Source organism: Callionymus lyra, chromosome 3, assembly GCF_982586985.1.
Source record: "Callionymus lyra chromosome 3, fCalLyr1.hap1.1, whole genome shotgun sequence".
NCBI lineage: Eukaryota > Metazoa > Chordata > Actinopteri > Syngnathiformes > Callionymidae > Callionymus > Callionymus lyra.
The window spans coordinates 32,576,648-32,593,960 of NC_141820.1; the positions used below are offsets into that span (position 1 = coordinate 32,576,648).

At 36.4% G+C, this 17,313-nt stretch overlaps 1 protein-coding gene across 1 annotated transcript in view; it reads right to left on the bottom strand.

The window, feature by feature from the left end:
* adgrb2 (adhesion G protein-coupled receptor B2) overlaps window positions 1-17,313 on the bottom strand; it is a 194,837-nt gene that overhangs the window by 147,318 nt on the left and 30,206 nt on the right. The window lies entirely within an intron of this gene.

Below are 17,313 nucleotides of genomic sequence, written 5' to 3' on the forward strand. Positions count from 1 at the left end.
TCAATTGCTTTTAACAGCTTTTTCTATTGAAATCCCAAATAATTATAAACGGCCAGCCACTCAATAGCCCATCACTAATGTATTGAACTGAGGGTATATCTTATGAGATTAACAATGCATTCCGCAGTGATGAAAAGTGTCGATCATGCAAAAAGTTATTTAAATATCGGTTATCCAACACTATTCATTCTTTTCATTTTTAGTCTCAGAAAATGACTTGTAATTTGCCATCTGATAGATGTGAATTTCAAACACGCATATTAAGCAAAACCATTTCGTAAAAATGTCTGAAGTAGGAAAACAGCTTGAAGTATAAATCTACCAAAGCTCAAAACTATGTGTGAAGTCATTTCTTAAAATCATTGATTTTAAGAATTTGTTTTTGAAAATAATTTTAATTGGGATAGTGGTAAAGATGTGAAGGTATCGGTATCACTGGTATGACATTTTTTTTAATCCATACCCAGCCCTGCTTTTTACAGGATCAAACGTTTATTTGCACTTTCTTCTTAACATAACATGCTCTTACTTAACTCGAAGGACACCAAACAAACGATAGTAATGAGGTGACAATGACTGTTGAAAATTCTGTGCTTGTCCTGTAATCTGCTATCCGCTACATGTGAATTTTCCTAGCCCATATTAATAAAGAGCATTTTCACAAAAAAAGGTCATACCGATTCGGCAACTTGAAGCAAACGCTTTCTTAAAACGGCTTATGCCCTAAAACCCAATTTCGAAAAGGGTTTTTTGAAGACAATTTTTATTCATTAGTGACACTTGTATAGCCAACTGAGTCTCCGAAGCATTCATACTACTAAGGTCAATTACTACCACTGCGTAAACGCAGCCGCCTGAGCAGTTGCTCAGCCGAATAAAACAAACCAAAGCACTTTCACCCCGGGGCCACCAAGTTACAAAATAAGGACATTTAAAAATAACACACTTACACTTCGGAAGGTTGACAACAACACCGCCCAGTGTGAATCATGTATGTAGATTAAAATGTTTTATTTGCATGTTTAAATGCCTCTCTCTGTGCACACACAAAAACAAATCACTAAATAGGATAATAATATGAATATGAAAAAGCAAACAAAAGCAAACACGGAGGGATTAGAATAAATGCAGTCACATTTTCCTGCAGCCTTGATTCTGATGGAGAGACATATCAATAAGTAAGGATGTTTGTTTTGAAGGGAAAAGGAAATTGCCCTGGCAAAGCACTTACGCTGCTGTTGGTGTTTAATCATGCAAGGACTATTGAAATGCAAATGCTAATGACAGTGCATTCTGCTGCAGACAAAAAAAATGTGTCTGGCAATTTGGACTAAAAAAGACAATAAATTCCACTCACAGATGATGGGAAATAGCAATAGTCACGTCCCAGCATGCAGCTGCTCATGGCCTCAGCTCTTGAACAAGGATTCTGCAGTATTTGTTTCCGATATGAAATGGACAATTAGTCATAGACGTATCTAATGGAAGCATGAACCGACAAACTTCTTATCACTTACCCCTTTACATGAGAATGTCAGTGGTATTATCTTCGTGATTGGAGACAAAGAAAATGAAGCCTAACAGAGAGAATGGAGTATCATTCTTCTGTCAAAGATTCATTGAGCTGTCTGTTAGTCAGGCTATTATTTCCCAAAATTGTAGGAATCACTGACTGGATGTTCGAATATTGCCTGGTTAAAAATATATTGCAGGCTGTCAAATGTCGAACCCAATCAAAAAGATGAAAGAGATTATGCGTGGTTCATTATGCCGTTCAGAATCTCATATGAGGTAGAACTTTCCTATCCTCGATAGCTAATCAAAACACAATTCTATTGGTTGAACATTAGACGTATCTACCAGAATTAAAACATGTTTCTGAAGACGGGTAGATACTGACTGCCTGCATCTTCTGGAATTGAATATTCCTAAATAGGCAGTCAAGTAAATGAATGACTAAAATGGTAATAAAAAGGGGTGAACTGTATTTTATAGTCATTTATCTTATAATTCATATCAGTCGACTATCTCTGCTTATTAGCAGTTACTAGCTGCTCCTTCATTTCTTGGTCCTTTGCTCTTTCTCAACCTTTGTGTTATCTCTTGTTCAAAGATACCCAGGGGCCCGAAAACAAATGTGTTTGAGGTATCCCTTGTGTTGTCTCCAGGTCAAGCCAAAGGACCTCCGCCACTGCACATGTCATTCTGGAGGACAGGGAGGTTGTATTAAACTTGTATGGCACCAGGCAAGTTTCGGTACTCACTCGTGATCAAAGCTTGATAAGTTGTGATAAGTTTTTTAAATCTTTTTTCCAGTAGGAAAACAGCTTGGGATTGAAATTTAATGAGTTCAAATGTTTAACTCAAAATGTGGTATTTGTAATGTCACCTTATAGGAAATCATTTGTAGAATTGGTCTTGGAAAATTAAAAAATATAATATAATTAAGGTACTGTTATTGAAGTAAAGGTATAGGTATTAGAACCTGTATACAAATAGGTCACACAATATGTTTTTGAGCAACAGATTTTGTTTTAATGTAGACCTACCCCAATGATTCAGGTTCCTTTATAAGGAGGACATAGCCTAGCTATTAAAGGGGCTGATTAGTAAGTGGTGCACTTGGTTAAAAAATTGCATGACTATAGAGCAGAAAGTCCATGACGTGTTTGCATAAATTTAACAATGCCTGATATAGATCCAAAGAATTTTAAAAAAGGAGTCCTAGAAAAGACAATATGGAATTAAGAAGGAAAGTGATCATTTATTTTCAAGATTTGTAACAGAACTTATCTTAGTTTATTCACACATTATGTGCATTTAACGTGAATTAAGAGGAAAAAAGGTTGAACTGTTCACTGTTCATGTACTGAGAAGGTAATTAAAGTCATGGAAATAGGTGGGCTTATTTTGCACGCTAGATTAGATCACAGTCAAGGCTTGTCCAACTTAATATTCGACTATAGTAACACTCTTATAACACTGCACTTTTAAAATCATTTTAAATGTGATTTAAAGGGGATTTCATTTGCAAAACCTTTTTATAATGCCACACTTTTTTTTTTAAATTTTGCTTTGAAAATGTGGTATTGCTGAAATATGTTGTTAGAATGTAAATGAAAATAAGGAAGTGTTTCTATTTTCTGGCACTGTTTGAATGGTAGCAAGTAGAGGAAATAGGGAGATGAGAAGAGTGAACAAGGGGTGTGATAAGAGCAGAGGGTGGATTAAGGGTAGAGCAGGTGTTTGTGGCCTTCCTCTTCTCCTAAGGGCCACCACTTTATCTCCAGCTCCAGACCGGCAAAACAAGCCGAGCGACAGAGAGGTTTCACAAACTGCTGCGATTTTGGAATGCAGAAAACATTGCATTGATCACACTTTTCTGATAAAACACACAAACCCACAAAAATGTCACAAATGCACTCCTACTTAAAATGTATAATTGTATCTTGCAAATATCAGAATCAGAAAAAATCTATTGCCAATGTAAACACAACATAGGGATTTTTTTGTGGTGGCAGTACAAGAATAAAAATGTTTTATCTTGTTTTTGAAAACATATTTAAAGTTTGACAGAATGAGAATGCCTAAATAAGAACTAAGATCAACAGAAAAAATAAAAACAAGGTCTATAACATTTAGAAAATAAGTTATCTGGAGATAATCGAGTCAATGTAGTGAACCGTGACAAGCTATAATCTCCAGAACAAATGCACAGTAGGTGGTCTCTGAAAAAATTTAAGATAAATTCAATTGTTTGCTCGTAATTCTGGAAATTACAGACACAAAAGAAGTCATGACTGTCAATTTAAGTAAATGTCATAAATGGTGGATTGGGTTTCAATGGAATAGGCGATCAAGACAATTGATAATAGAGCAGATAGTGCCATCTAGTGGGCTTTAAAGATAAGGATACTGCTTCATGAAGTTTCATCAGTCAGTCAATATGTTTAAGACTTACACTTTGAAATGTCTTATCACCATGTTTACAAATGTATTCTTTAGTCTTATCTTTATATTCATCACACTTGCTTCAGGTCTTTTATTCACTATGTGATTTAGTTTGAGCCGTTTTTTAAGTTCCGATCCCCCAGCAGCAAATAAAGTGAACCCCTCGGTTTCCCAAGTCTTTTGTAATTATGCTTGAATTATTACTTGGAGGAGAAAACATGTTTAGAATGCAAATCATTCAATTGTTTGCAATCACTTTTCATTGACAGGCAGGTGGAGCTATTGGATTCCCCTTAAGGTCACTGAGAGCACGGCTGCCAATTGGAAGGGAAACAACAGTGCTAATACACATGTTGGTGGGATGAATGTGCGGCTTTCTGGGCGTAATAACCACGGGCATGTTGAAGTTAATAGGGGCACTCACACCTTTTACAGTAATTAACAAGACCTGCCGGCGTGAGTGAGTCGGACATCTTGCAGAGAGGCTCTGAACACATCACCTGGGTTGCTAACCAGGTCAGCATGGATACCTCCGACTCCCCAGAATACCATTCATTGTCTAAGACACTGACGGGTAAAGCAGCCTGTCGATACCACACACACTAATCTAGACGGGAATCAATGGCGAGATAAGGAGCTGCTGACATAATGAAAAAAGCATGTATTCATACTCTATATAAACTTTATTCATTTTTGAAGGACTATTTGAAAGTATACGTTGGATTCAGCTGATAGATGTGACAACTTGTGAATATAGAAAAAAAAGAAGAGTAAGTGCTTTTCAGCACTTCTTACACGTCCAGTGTTTTGAGAGCGAGATAGATTTTGACACCTGATGGAAGACTCTAGCTGCAAGCCAAACAACATGATGCTGTCAGCTCTTTGTTCTTCTGGCCTCCATTTTTACCGAGTCAGCACCGTCCGAATATAGATAATGTAAAGGTAGAGAGAGTGACAGTGGAAGGAGACGTAAAGTTTTCTTAAACAAGGTTCTGCAAAGTTCGATCTGGATAGGCGATTAAAGAAAAAAAGATACAGTAACGTTGTGATGGTTTGATGACATTTCAGAATCCTCATTTTCAAAATGCTCTTTAATCAAAGGATCATTACAACACATTTAAATAAACCTCACATCACTTTATGGAGAGCGCCATCTACTGAGCTATTCAAAAAAGTTGACACTGTATCATGAAAAGTTATTAGCTGTGTCCTAACACATTGGTAAGATGAATAATAATGTATTTAAAAAATATATATATATATCAACCTTGATTTCTTTAAAGAACGTTTAGACAAAACTGTCTTACGTCTGTATTTGTGTACAATGTAACAGCTACTGATGGCAGAACTGAAGGGATTTAGGTATTATCGAGAAAAAAAGCCTTGGGAATAGGCAGAAATCTGCTTTAAATTTCGGTTTATGACATATTTGGTTCTTTGTTATACCACGCATTAAAATCAATTAAAGAATAAAATAAATAATAAATAAATGAAAAACACATAAATAAAATAGAAATAAAAGAGGTGGTCTGTTCTACCCATGACTGCATCATGGAAAAACGTCAAAAATGTATAAAGTATCTCTATCAAAAAGCATTAATAAATATAAAAAAAATAACATAAAAGAAAGTAGGTCATCATTCTGTACATTGATGAGGTTGACTAATATCTACAAAATGGTTCGAAGACAGAAGATCCGGAAAGCCTTACTTTTATACTTGATATTCTTCTTATACCGTATGATCTCGCTCATTGTATCATGTTCGTGAAAAGTTTTATTCCGAAAATTTGTCCGGCAGCGAAACAAAAAGAAGATGTTTTGGGATTGTATGAAGCTTATCAACAGAAATATGGAGTACTTCAATGCAGCAATGTGTTGGCTCCAAATGTTTTTTTTTCTAAAAGGCAAGAGAGAATTGTGATCACGACTCAGTAGGAAGCATACTTTCAAGTCTATCAAATTATAACGAGCTGGATTCTGCTGGATGGTTCTTTTATTCCGAGTGATTCTCAGTCCAAGTGAGTAAATCCTCCTTCATGATGCCGATTGTCCTACTTACATTTAGAATTTCCAAAAAGAAAAACGCTGTTTTCTTTACAGCCGTATCCCCCCCAATGGTTTCCGAGGAGGCTCCAGCAAGAATGAACCAAATTTGAATATATTTCAAAAGCCTGAGACACCCACACATGTAATCTGTCAACGACATTTTCAAATCCAAATATTAATAAAGTTCCTTTAATCTAGGATAATTTGTTTAAATGCAGTGATATTATTGGCCATGATTTAGAAGAAAGGTAAACAAGTAATGGAAAGAGGTTTTTTAATTACTGTGAACTTCAGTGAGACATTATACCGAAACTACTCTAGTGAAAAGAATGGATAGATGTGGTAACTTTAAAGCAATTAACTATACCTCACGTTAACTTAACCTTGTTTTTCAAGCATTTAAAATATAATTGATAGTAATGAGCTCAGTCTGACAGCAGCTGGCAGATATATTACGGAACTGGCTTGCAAAATACAAGTAACAGAAAGAAGAAGAAATGGGTATAATATGTTCCAGCTCTGAGTATGAAAAATTCTTCAAATTATCTGTGGATCCAAATTTTTAGTCCAAACAGCTGTGCCTTGTTCCAAAATAAATGTTTTCTGAAAATGCATATGAAATACCTAGAAATTCACCTGTTTTTGACAAACTGAAAGAAATTAAATTAAAACAAATGTTTAATCTATATAATTGTAATGTGAAATATTAGACTGAGTCATTTTTTTTCAATGTTTGTCCTCAAGCAATTTATATATATATATATATACCATATATATATACCATATATATATATATACAGTATATATATTATGGTCTCATGCCATCCTTACTGATATTTTGAACTGATTTCAGAATATTATGACAATTAAAATGGTAACTCATAAAAACACCAACATAATGATGTGTTATCGACAGGCACACCAAGTGTTTATATAAGTCACAAGAGTATCAAATGCCGGTAACGGGTCAGTTAAAGACAGCATCCCTGTTTGCTGTTGGTAAAATTGCCCTGACCTTGCAAAACTAAAGACTAATCACGACTAAGTTAACGCATTACATTAGAAACGTTTCTAAGAGAATTTCCTTATTTCTACAAAATGAAAACACCAAGATACAAGGACTGAAGGCTGTACTTAAGAGTGTAAGCCCATTATTATGAAATATAAAGAGCTTGATTCCTCAGTTGAATTAAAGAGGGGTTTCATCAGTTCATCGTGAATAATGTTTTGAGTTATCTTGTATTTAAGGGCAAACTGTGAAAAAAATGGTCTTTGACCCAACTTGTGTTTTAGGTTTATTTCTAACCGAAAAACTGATGTTTCTTCATGTTTGGCTTGTGAATCTATTCTTTGACTCTAGTTGGACACTGAGGCTAAACCTGGTAAGCCATTTGCCAGTGAAATGGTGAGTGAAGCTGAGCACTGTGTGTGTTAAAATAGAAGTGCAGTTTGAAATGTTGAACTGTAAAAAAGACAGGAGTGCTAAGTCTACCTCAGCTCAGAGCGATATGCGTGGGCTGGGTAAATCATGAGAAATTTAAATAAGTTAGAGTCAGTATCCAAATGTGATCTATGACAGAGAAGGCAGTGAGGAAATGTTGTTTCGGCTCGAGGCTTGGAGCTGCAGAGCCAGGGAGAAAAAGCATCTCAGCAATCCTTGTAAGCTGCCGAGCTTGACTGCTTCTTGTTGTTTTTGTCGATGCTGCAAGCACTGATCTGCACAATTGTCCCATAAAATTCTTTTTGTTATTGTTTATTGTCACTTGGCATAATGCAATCCAATTCCCTAGTTGTAAGCTTGTGAGTTAGGTCTTAACAATATGGCAACAGGGGGAATTGGAACAGTAAGAATGTTTTCTTAGTTTCGTTTTTTCACCAGCCAATGTCATTAAATGCTTCTCCAAATAGTTGGATTCCAACTGTGCGATGAATCATATATGTATTGTCATCAATTAAAACTAACTAAAATGTTTTATTTCCAACCTATAAATGAAAGCCTCTCAAACTATTGTATCATTTACGTATGAAACATTATTCTTATTTTCATAACCCAATAGATGGAGCCCTCTGCTCTATAATCTATTACTTTGAACAGCAACATGGTTAAACTGAGGGCGTCACCTACTGATTGCTAAAGAGTAAAGCAATGCTTCATTTAGCTTCATACTGGTCATTGTAATGTATGTATGTTCATTAGACCTCATTGAAGAGCAGTTCATTCCAGGTTTGCATTGAATCTGCTGAAGAAAGGTGATCACTGTTTATCCATCTACGTTATATATATGATGAAATTAAACATACTTTTTAATTGAATTTGAAACAGTGGGTAATAAGAAGGAAGATACATATTTCCTTGTGTCGGAGGGTAGTATAATACATCCAAGTTTGGTTTCATAGTTTGTTTTTCTTTAGTAGCAAAGACGCTGCGTGAGCAGCATTTAGTGTCAAAGGAAGGACACACTATTAAAAAATGAAGCATTTAAATTATGAATTGTCTTGACTATTTTATTACAGTTAGTGAGCTGATGCGGAGTGGAACAGTCGTTTTTTAAAGTGTCTGCAATTGCGTTTCACCCAAGGCTTACGTGCATCAGAGTAGGTGTTCATAATTCTTCTGTTTTGATGTGTCAGGACAATTCAATTCAGTTTGTTGTTTCCTCTCATCTTGAACTGATCATCTTCAAAGCACAACTGCCACAATGTCCTCTTGCACGCTAGATTGTGCACGTTTGAACTCTTCATATACTAGTGAAGGGCTGATGAAGCTTCATGAAACAGTGTCAAGTTTTTTTTAAGTGGTCAGTAGGTGGCGCCATCAGTTTAAAAACGATGTTATGTTTCGTCTAGTGGGCTCTGAAGATAATGACACTGCTTCATGAAGCTTCATGAGAACACCATTACTGTATCCACCAAAAAAAGGTTGTCTAAAACATTGGCTTGAAATTGTATCTATTCTATTTATAAAGTGTCACATTTACAGAATATTCAGGATCATAGCCACAATATAAAATATTATATTTTATTATAAGCAGCTACAGCAGCTTCAATCTACTTTCACTACACCAGTGGCTGCACACAGGAAAAAACCCAATACGAGAAAAAATAAAAAATAAAAAAGCAACTAGGAAACTACTTTATATGGTAAATTTGGTAGTTATTACTTATTATTATTGTTTTTTAATATATATTTTTGCAATCACACACGTCAGTGATACTTTTTCTAATAATTAATAGTTCTTTGTAAAGCACCTTTCTAGACCAGGGTCACAAAGCACTTGGAAAAATCCAAAGCAAAACATACATTTAAAAATACCTACAGATTTAAAAACTCTAAAAGGCCAAGACATAAAACAAACTCTGTGTTACTTATGCATCTTCAATTAAAATTCAGACTATACAAATATCCTGACCTTCAAAACACTCATGGGTTTTGGAACGTTGTCAGTCGCCACTTTCTCTTCCTTTTTCCCTACTCAGCTAGCAGGGCAGTCGTCCCATCGGACATAGCCTGGCCATTGCAGCCGCCTGTCATCAGTCCATGAAGCTCCACTCTAATAGACTTCCTCCTCTCTTTCCCTGTCAAACAAATGGCCTGGCCATGGTTCCCCCGGAGAGAACGGCCATGTCATAATCGATACTGAAGCCCACGTGTCTCACTCCAGCCCATCTTCACCCCTCTTACTGGTGAACCCACAAGGTTTTCAAATCCATTACGTGGAGAAGGAATGAAAACAGCCTTAATTCCCTTGAGAGGAATAGAAACTCACTTTACACTGACTAATACCAATATATACTTATTAACTTTGCATACTTTTCCCAAATCACTAATCGCCATGTAGCCCCACTTTGGGCTTTTATGTCCATCCTTTGTCTGGTCCCCTCCTTATATCAACTGTTTCTCTTTGTAGAAGTCTGTATTCTAATTATGCACAGGGAACGTGGAATTTAATCCAATTACATGCCTGATGAACCACGTGTGTCTCTCTGGTGATAAGCTTGCACAGGTTCCCCAAAGACAACAACAGCTAAACAACAACTCTGATTGAAATGGCAGGCCTTCAAACAACCTCCCCTCCCATTGGAACAGAGCTGAACAAACCTGGCTCCCATTGGACCTGCAGTAAAAGGCAGAACAGAGAACCATTTCTCAAGTTTGAGAGGACAACCATTTAATATAGTAATGCATACCCTCCACTGAGATGAGCAGAAGGGAAGTAAAGATAAATACCACATTTAAAAAGTAAGTAATTAAGTAACAGTTATTTGTGAAGTGCCTTTCTAGACTAGGGTCACAAAGCGATTGAACAAGCAAAAGCCATACATGGTTAAAAATACCTACAGATTTAAAAACTCTTAATGGCCAAGAAAACATAGAGACAAACAAAGGAGTCCCAGGGTAAGGCCTACACAAATAAGAATGTCTTAAGATGTTTCTTGAAGGAGTCAGTAGACTCCATCAAAGGCAGAGGGAGAGGATTGTTACAAAGCTTAGGAGCAACAGCCTGGAAGGATTTCTCTCCTCTGGTCCTGAACCGTGCAAGGAATCATCAATAGATTCTGATCCACAGACCTCAGAGCTTGAGCTGAGAGCCTGACCATGAATAGCTCTGAAAATAAGAACCAGAATTTCAAAAATTGATCCTGAAAGAAACTGGTAGCCAGTGAAGAGTTTTAAGAATCAGGAATGTGAGTTCTTCTACTAGAGCTTGTCAGAATTCTCGCTGCAGAGTTTTGTCTCAACTGCAGGCGTGACAGCTTCTTCTTGTTTAGACACGAAAATAAATGATTACAATAGTCTAAACAAGAAGACACAAACACATGAATAATAAGCTGTAAATAGTGTTGTGACAACATTTTCCTAAGTTTAGATATTTTTCTCAGTTGAAGGAAACCGTTTCTGGTCAGTTTTCTGCAGTGTTACTAGAAAAATCTCTCCGTCAAAAACAACACCCAGTTTCAGTTTTGTCCACATTTAGCTACACAGTGATTTCACTCAGCCATTGTTTTATTTCTAGCAGAAAATTGACTAAGCTGTTCAGCCTCTGGTGCTCAGTTGGCTCAAATGAGCATTAGAGCTGGATGTCATCAGCTGAAATGTAGAAAGAAACATCAGGAAATCTCTGAATGATTTTACCCAGGGGAATCAAGTAGAGCAAAATATTAAAGAACCCAAAACGGAACCTTGAGGGACCCCACACAACAGATCCGCTGATTCAGACCTCATTTGATTGGCAGATACACTGAAACTGCGCCCAAAGGTATGATGAGAACCACTGTAACACAGACCCAGACAGTCCCACTTCATCCCTCAGTCTTCTCAGCAGGATCTGGTGATCAACTGTGTCAAAGGCTGAGGACAGATCCAAGAGAATCAGAACAATGTATTTACCAAAGTCAGCCGACATCATGATGTCATGGGACACTTTCAGTAAGTAAAACCTGGTAACAAAAGTGTAATTCAGGGTACTTTTTAGAAGACGGGAGACAGCACAGTAGGGGGGCAAATAATAACAGAGATATATCAAACCAAAAAAGTTCTTGAAGTTGGTCATTTTTGATGTAAAGTATGCCTCATTAAACATTCAATGTTTGCCCTATTTAAATTTCTAAACTTTGTTAATGGAAAGAATTCAGATTACTGTTTATACTTCTTAAGCAGAAACGAGATTAGAAGTAATACAAATGCATTGTGATTTTTTGTTTTACTGGCCAGAGGTTAAAGCCTCAAACATTAATATTTCACCCCATTAAGCCTCCTCTAAACTTGCTCACAGCCAATAATTCCTGACTTCTAATTAAATCAGCAACCATTTTATTTATTTAATGTGCTATCATTTTAAGTTTATTTGTGATAATACATTTTAAATATTTTGTACACTTGTATAAGGCCCCCACTGATGCCCCTAAAATCAATTTCCTTTTAAACGTGGGGGCCTTATGAAGAAAGATAATGAAACAATTAGCCAATCAAATGAAGAAATATACCAGAGGTTAGTCCTCAAAGCCAGTTTTATATTGTGTGTGTATATTTTTCTCACCTTGAAATCACCTTGAGTATGTTCTGTCCTTCTTTACATGCTGTTCTTTGAATCAGTTAAGGATATTTTAGGCATTTATATTTATTTAAATTCAATTACATGAGCATACAATTATTATTATGAATCTGTTAAAGGAGCTACAATAAAATAATTATTACATTTTCAAGATATGTTTATTTTGAGATAAGGAACAGACGTTTCGGTGATTTTCCAAATTATCACCACCTGGACCTCCAAAAATCTGTTGAAGGATTTGTCATGCTCAGAAACACAATATTTCTATTTAGTTTTTTCTTCCTTCTGTTTCTTGTTTTTTGCAAAGGTTCCGTAATATCAATACTGTAATACTTGCTCCTAAATGCTTGACATGTACAGAAATACAAGGTTAAATGAATTTGAGGAAAAGTCTTAGAATATACAGTCAAACCCCAAAACAGCCCCATTGTAAATGCTTTTTTTCTGTGAGATTTAATGTTTTAAACGTTATTATAATTATTACCATTGAGAGGCATGAGCTGAAGATTGTAGATTTCAGAAAGCTGTAATTGTTGAGTAACTTTATCCAAACCTAAAATGTATGGCGTGGTTTTCCCTTTTTTAAACATGATTTTTTTGTGTGACAGAAAAGTTTTGAACACATAGGAAACTTTGTTTTTAAAAGCATTTGGATGATGTGAAGTTATGATGAGTCACATTGGATATGAATCCATCACTGCATGTCAACCTTTTTCCTGATTTGACTTTCTAATCACGTGACACACCCACAAGCGCACAGAAAAGTTATCCAGATTAAGCTACTATTTTGGTACCTTTGTACTCGTGGGACCCTGTACAACATGTACAGCATGTGTGCAGACTACTTCAGGAGACACTGTGCAAACTCACTGGGGGTTGTGTGGAAAAGCTTTCTTCCTTAATTTAATTGGCAATTATATTAGAGCCTTGGCTCCTCTGAGTACAACGCAGCTACCAAGTCAAAATAATCACCGGCTCAAACGTAATGTGTAAATACTCCCACAGGGACAGAACACACTCGCATAGACACAGCCGCTGCGTGCAAACACAATTGCGCGCACAAACACAACAACAGAAGGAGGGGGCGGAAAGGGAAATCACTCTGTGAATTAATCAGTGGGTTGAAAGGGCCGGAATAAACACAACCTTGTAAACGAGATTCAAACTAAGTTGGTGATGCGGTTCAAAAAACCTGTGACCTTCCAGTCTCAGAAGTAAGTGTCACAAGTAGACTGCAAAAGCTCAGAACAAAGCAAAGGCAAATCTGTTGGATCAAGAGCTGTTTCCTATGAATAACCCAAAAGGGATAGGAGGACAGTTGAAGTGGACTTTGCAATGTCAATTGTTGTGAAAGTAGACTTTATTTCAAAAGAATGAGGGATTTCTATGTGACCCTGCAGTCTGGGAATTTTAAATAAATCCCGGCAACAGAATAAGAAATGTTTTTATCTGAAAACGTTGGAGGCAATGTATGGATATGGATAAAAAAAAAAGTTTTAATATGTCTTGTCCTGTTTCTATGCAGACTTTTGGCATTCTTTTGATGACCTTCAAAATATAGTTTTTATGTCACAGATGCCTTTTCAGGATAACTTTATTAAAAGGGTTGGGACCATTAGTTGTATTGTGCATAAATCAGGTTCATACAGCCCTATTGGACAACAATATAATTAATTTTATGAAAAGATCTAATCAGCTTTATAAAAAGAAAAAAGAGTGGCCATCATTACTTGAAATTATGATCAGTCAACTTAGTCCAAAAGGTATGCCTGTGCTGTATATAGAAATGAGGAAAAAATGATTTGTTTACTATTTTCATAATAGCCCAGTCTTTTAACATCCCACTTGTTACCATGGCAGCGCTTTGCAAAAGTCAGCAAGTAAAAGGGACTTTTGAAATAAAAAAGTATAAGGTGTCCTGTGGTTCTCAAAAAAGCAGACTCAACAATTGGCCACAAAAGTAGGTTAGATAAACAGGTCCTGGAAGAAGATATTAAATGGTGGCTTAAAATGAAAATAGATTATGAAAGGATGCATTTGAGGATGAGAAATGACATCGGCCTCTTGTCATTGTCATGTCTTCCCCACCCGACATGGTTCTCTAAGCAGAGAATTGTAAGAAGGTGAGAGTTGAGGTCACAAGCTTTCATGCCAATTTGGCTTTATTAGTCGGGGAAAGGATGGCAAAAGAACGAGAACGAGGAAAGAGAAATAGAGGGATTCTAAGAATTAAAAGGAGGCTATTGATGTCTCCTGCTTCAAGGCCCTCTTTTACCCCGATCCTAATTTAACATTTTGCTCACGCCAAGGAAAAGAAATTAGAGGGGCAAAGAAAGGCGAGAAGATTCAAGAGAATGAAGTGAACCATTAAAGAGGGACCCAAAGGATTCGGTTTACTTGAGTGCATACTGTACATTGCAAGTGCAAGACTGTGTCTTGTCTTTTTTGTATTTTTTTTGTTCACCCCCGTCTCTTCTGCGTTTCCTTTTAAAGTCAAATCGCAACCCAGCTCAAACCTATCAGCATGGAGCTCCTACATTAGCCTCCTGGTTCCAGTCCGTTGTGTAATATTTTTCTCATCCCTATGCTGGTAGTTATTACCTCCCTATTGTTCATTGTTCATTGTTACTCCTCTATTGACTTATTTACTTTTGTTTTCAAAGTTAATTGTTGTTTATCTCTTTTTTTTTAACAAATTTTCTTTTGTTATATATTACATTCCATTTTTGTTTCAATTTCCGTACGTATCTGTTTCAGAGTTCCCATCTAGTTTGCTTTTGTATTTCCTACTGTTTCAACAGCGCCCTTTGTTTCTAGTTATTTTTTGTGTTGTATTTGTGCGTTTCTAAATTTTAAACTTTAATCTCGCTGTGTTTATTTTCTCTGCCTCCAGTCTCAAACACGCTCCTGGGTCCTATACTTTCAGGTTTTCTTGACAAAGATAGTTGGAGAAGAAAAAAGTAACTTAAAAGATGGTGTGAATGAAACTAGAAAATCATTTCCGAATCACATCCTTTTTCACACGGTGTTGCTGTTTTTATTTTGCAGCTGATTTGCGGGATAAGGGGAAGTGGGAATTATGTTCTTTGTGGATTTTCAAGATCGTACCATGAAATTAAATTATCGCTACAGGAGAACTATGGCTTCATATAGTTTCATTCAGAGTGTTTCTGAAATTTCAATCTCCATAATCTGAATTCAGAGACATTTGAAAAACGAACATTCAAGGCAACATATTCCACTTTCCCCGCCAGATATGATTTATTTGTTCTTGCTCTCCATGCTTCGTTTCTGGGAAAATTTAATTCTGTCCACAAAGTCCTTTCATCTCAACAGCAGGACATCTAGACAACAACACCCACCTGCACCAACACACCCATCTCTCTCCATAGGCTGATACACACACCCGCATACATATTCACAAACACAGATTTACGATCTTGCTTCGCTTGAGCTGATAGCACTGACCACAGACGCTGTAAAAGAGAGCAAGGTAATATCATCCACTGTAAAGAGAGTGAATACTGATAAGCTACTCCCTTTTCCCGTGGTCCATCTTCTTATTTTATCTCCTCTTTGAGCCTTTTTTTTTCATTTCCTCTTCTTTCCCTCTTTTTTTTGGTCTTTAAAATACCCTGTCAACCCTCACATATTACATTTTTTTGAACATTAGATAAGATTACCTTAATAAATGAATTAAGATAATTAACCGATAAAATGTTCAATGAATACATAATGTTTCCTGATGACCAAAGGGATATTGATTTGTATAGCTCATATTACGTCATTCTCTTCTTATACCTAAGATTTTGATGGAACTTCCCTTCTATCTAAACCTCACATCAACACTTGCTGATTCCTAAAAAATAAGACAATGCTTCTCAAAGCTTCATTAGCCCAACATTAACTCTTATGGATACCCCTAAGCAAGACTTTGAGGGACGAAGCTAAATGATAAAGCTAAGAACATTGATGTGGCGGGAAGAAAAATGTGGGAATGTCAAAGATTATAAGTGCAAATGTGTCAACTGATCCACGAGAAGTGAATTGAATAAATGTATTATAGTCAGAGAGGATTACATTTTCAGTGCCCCAGCATGGAAAATGCACTGTGGCTGCCTGCATGATATCTTCTTTTCCAAAATGAAAAACCAGAAGCTTACAATGATAAGATCAGGTCAAATTATTAGTCCTTCATATTTTTCCCCCCAATGCTTTTTATTTCCATGAAAAACACTCACTTTACTTCAATATGAGAAAAAAAGGCATTGCACATAACCTTTCATGGCAGCTTCCATGCGCTCCGTTTTTTCACCCTTCATTATGTTTCAATCCTCCTTATCCTCCTCCTTTTTTACACAATCCTTTTCATCTCGACTTCTCCCTTTGACCCTCACTGGCTGAGCACTGTCAGCAGAAAATGATCTGTGAATGACTAGTTTTAAGTCTATTTTATACCTTCAAATTCACCTTGTTTTTTATTAAATTCCCACAGGGTGATCAAATAAGTTACTAAAACCCCAAAACCCTAGTGATGATCTGATGAAGCTTCATGAAGCAGCGTCATGTTGTTTAGAGGTCAGTAGGTGGCGCCATCAGTTTAAAAATGATGTTTCATTAAAACAGTTGTTCAAAACAAGGGAAAATAGGGCAAATACCGCCATCCAGTGGGCTCTGAAAATAATGACACTGTTTCATGAAGCTTCATCAGACCATCACTACAAAACCCTTGTGATTGAGGAAAAATTCCCTTACGTCATAACATGAAATTGACCATAGTACTTGCACATCTATTCTAACAAGGACTATAGTATACCATACAGTATTTCCATGAGATATCTTTTAAAGTGATAGTTCACCCATAATTCAAATTTCTCTCATTTCTACTCGACCCTCATCGTCGACTAAGGGATTTAACTTTGTGGAGGAAGCCCCAGGTCTCCCAGCTCCAGATGTAAGTTTATCCTCCTTCAAGCACATTGTGTCCGTGTGAATGTGCAGAATTTACACTCATGTTGAGGCTTCAATACAAGATAGACGTTACAGATGAGCAGTATGGAGGTATCTGGATGTTTTTAAGTGTGTCTTTTTGGTCAAAAAACATGATGTACACTGAAATAAAATGGACATACATTTGTATCTATTTGAATCCATATCCAAGAAAAAGATAAATCTGAAAATAATCCCAACCCTTAGTCAGCTCAGGGTGAGTAGAAAGTGAGTGAAATTTGAACCATCATCTTAACAATAAAAGTCTTTGAT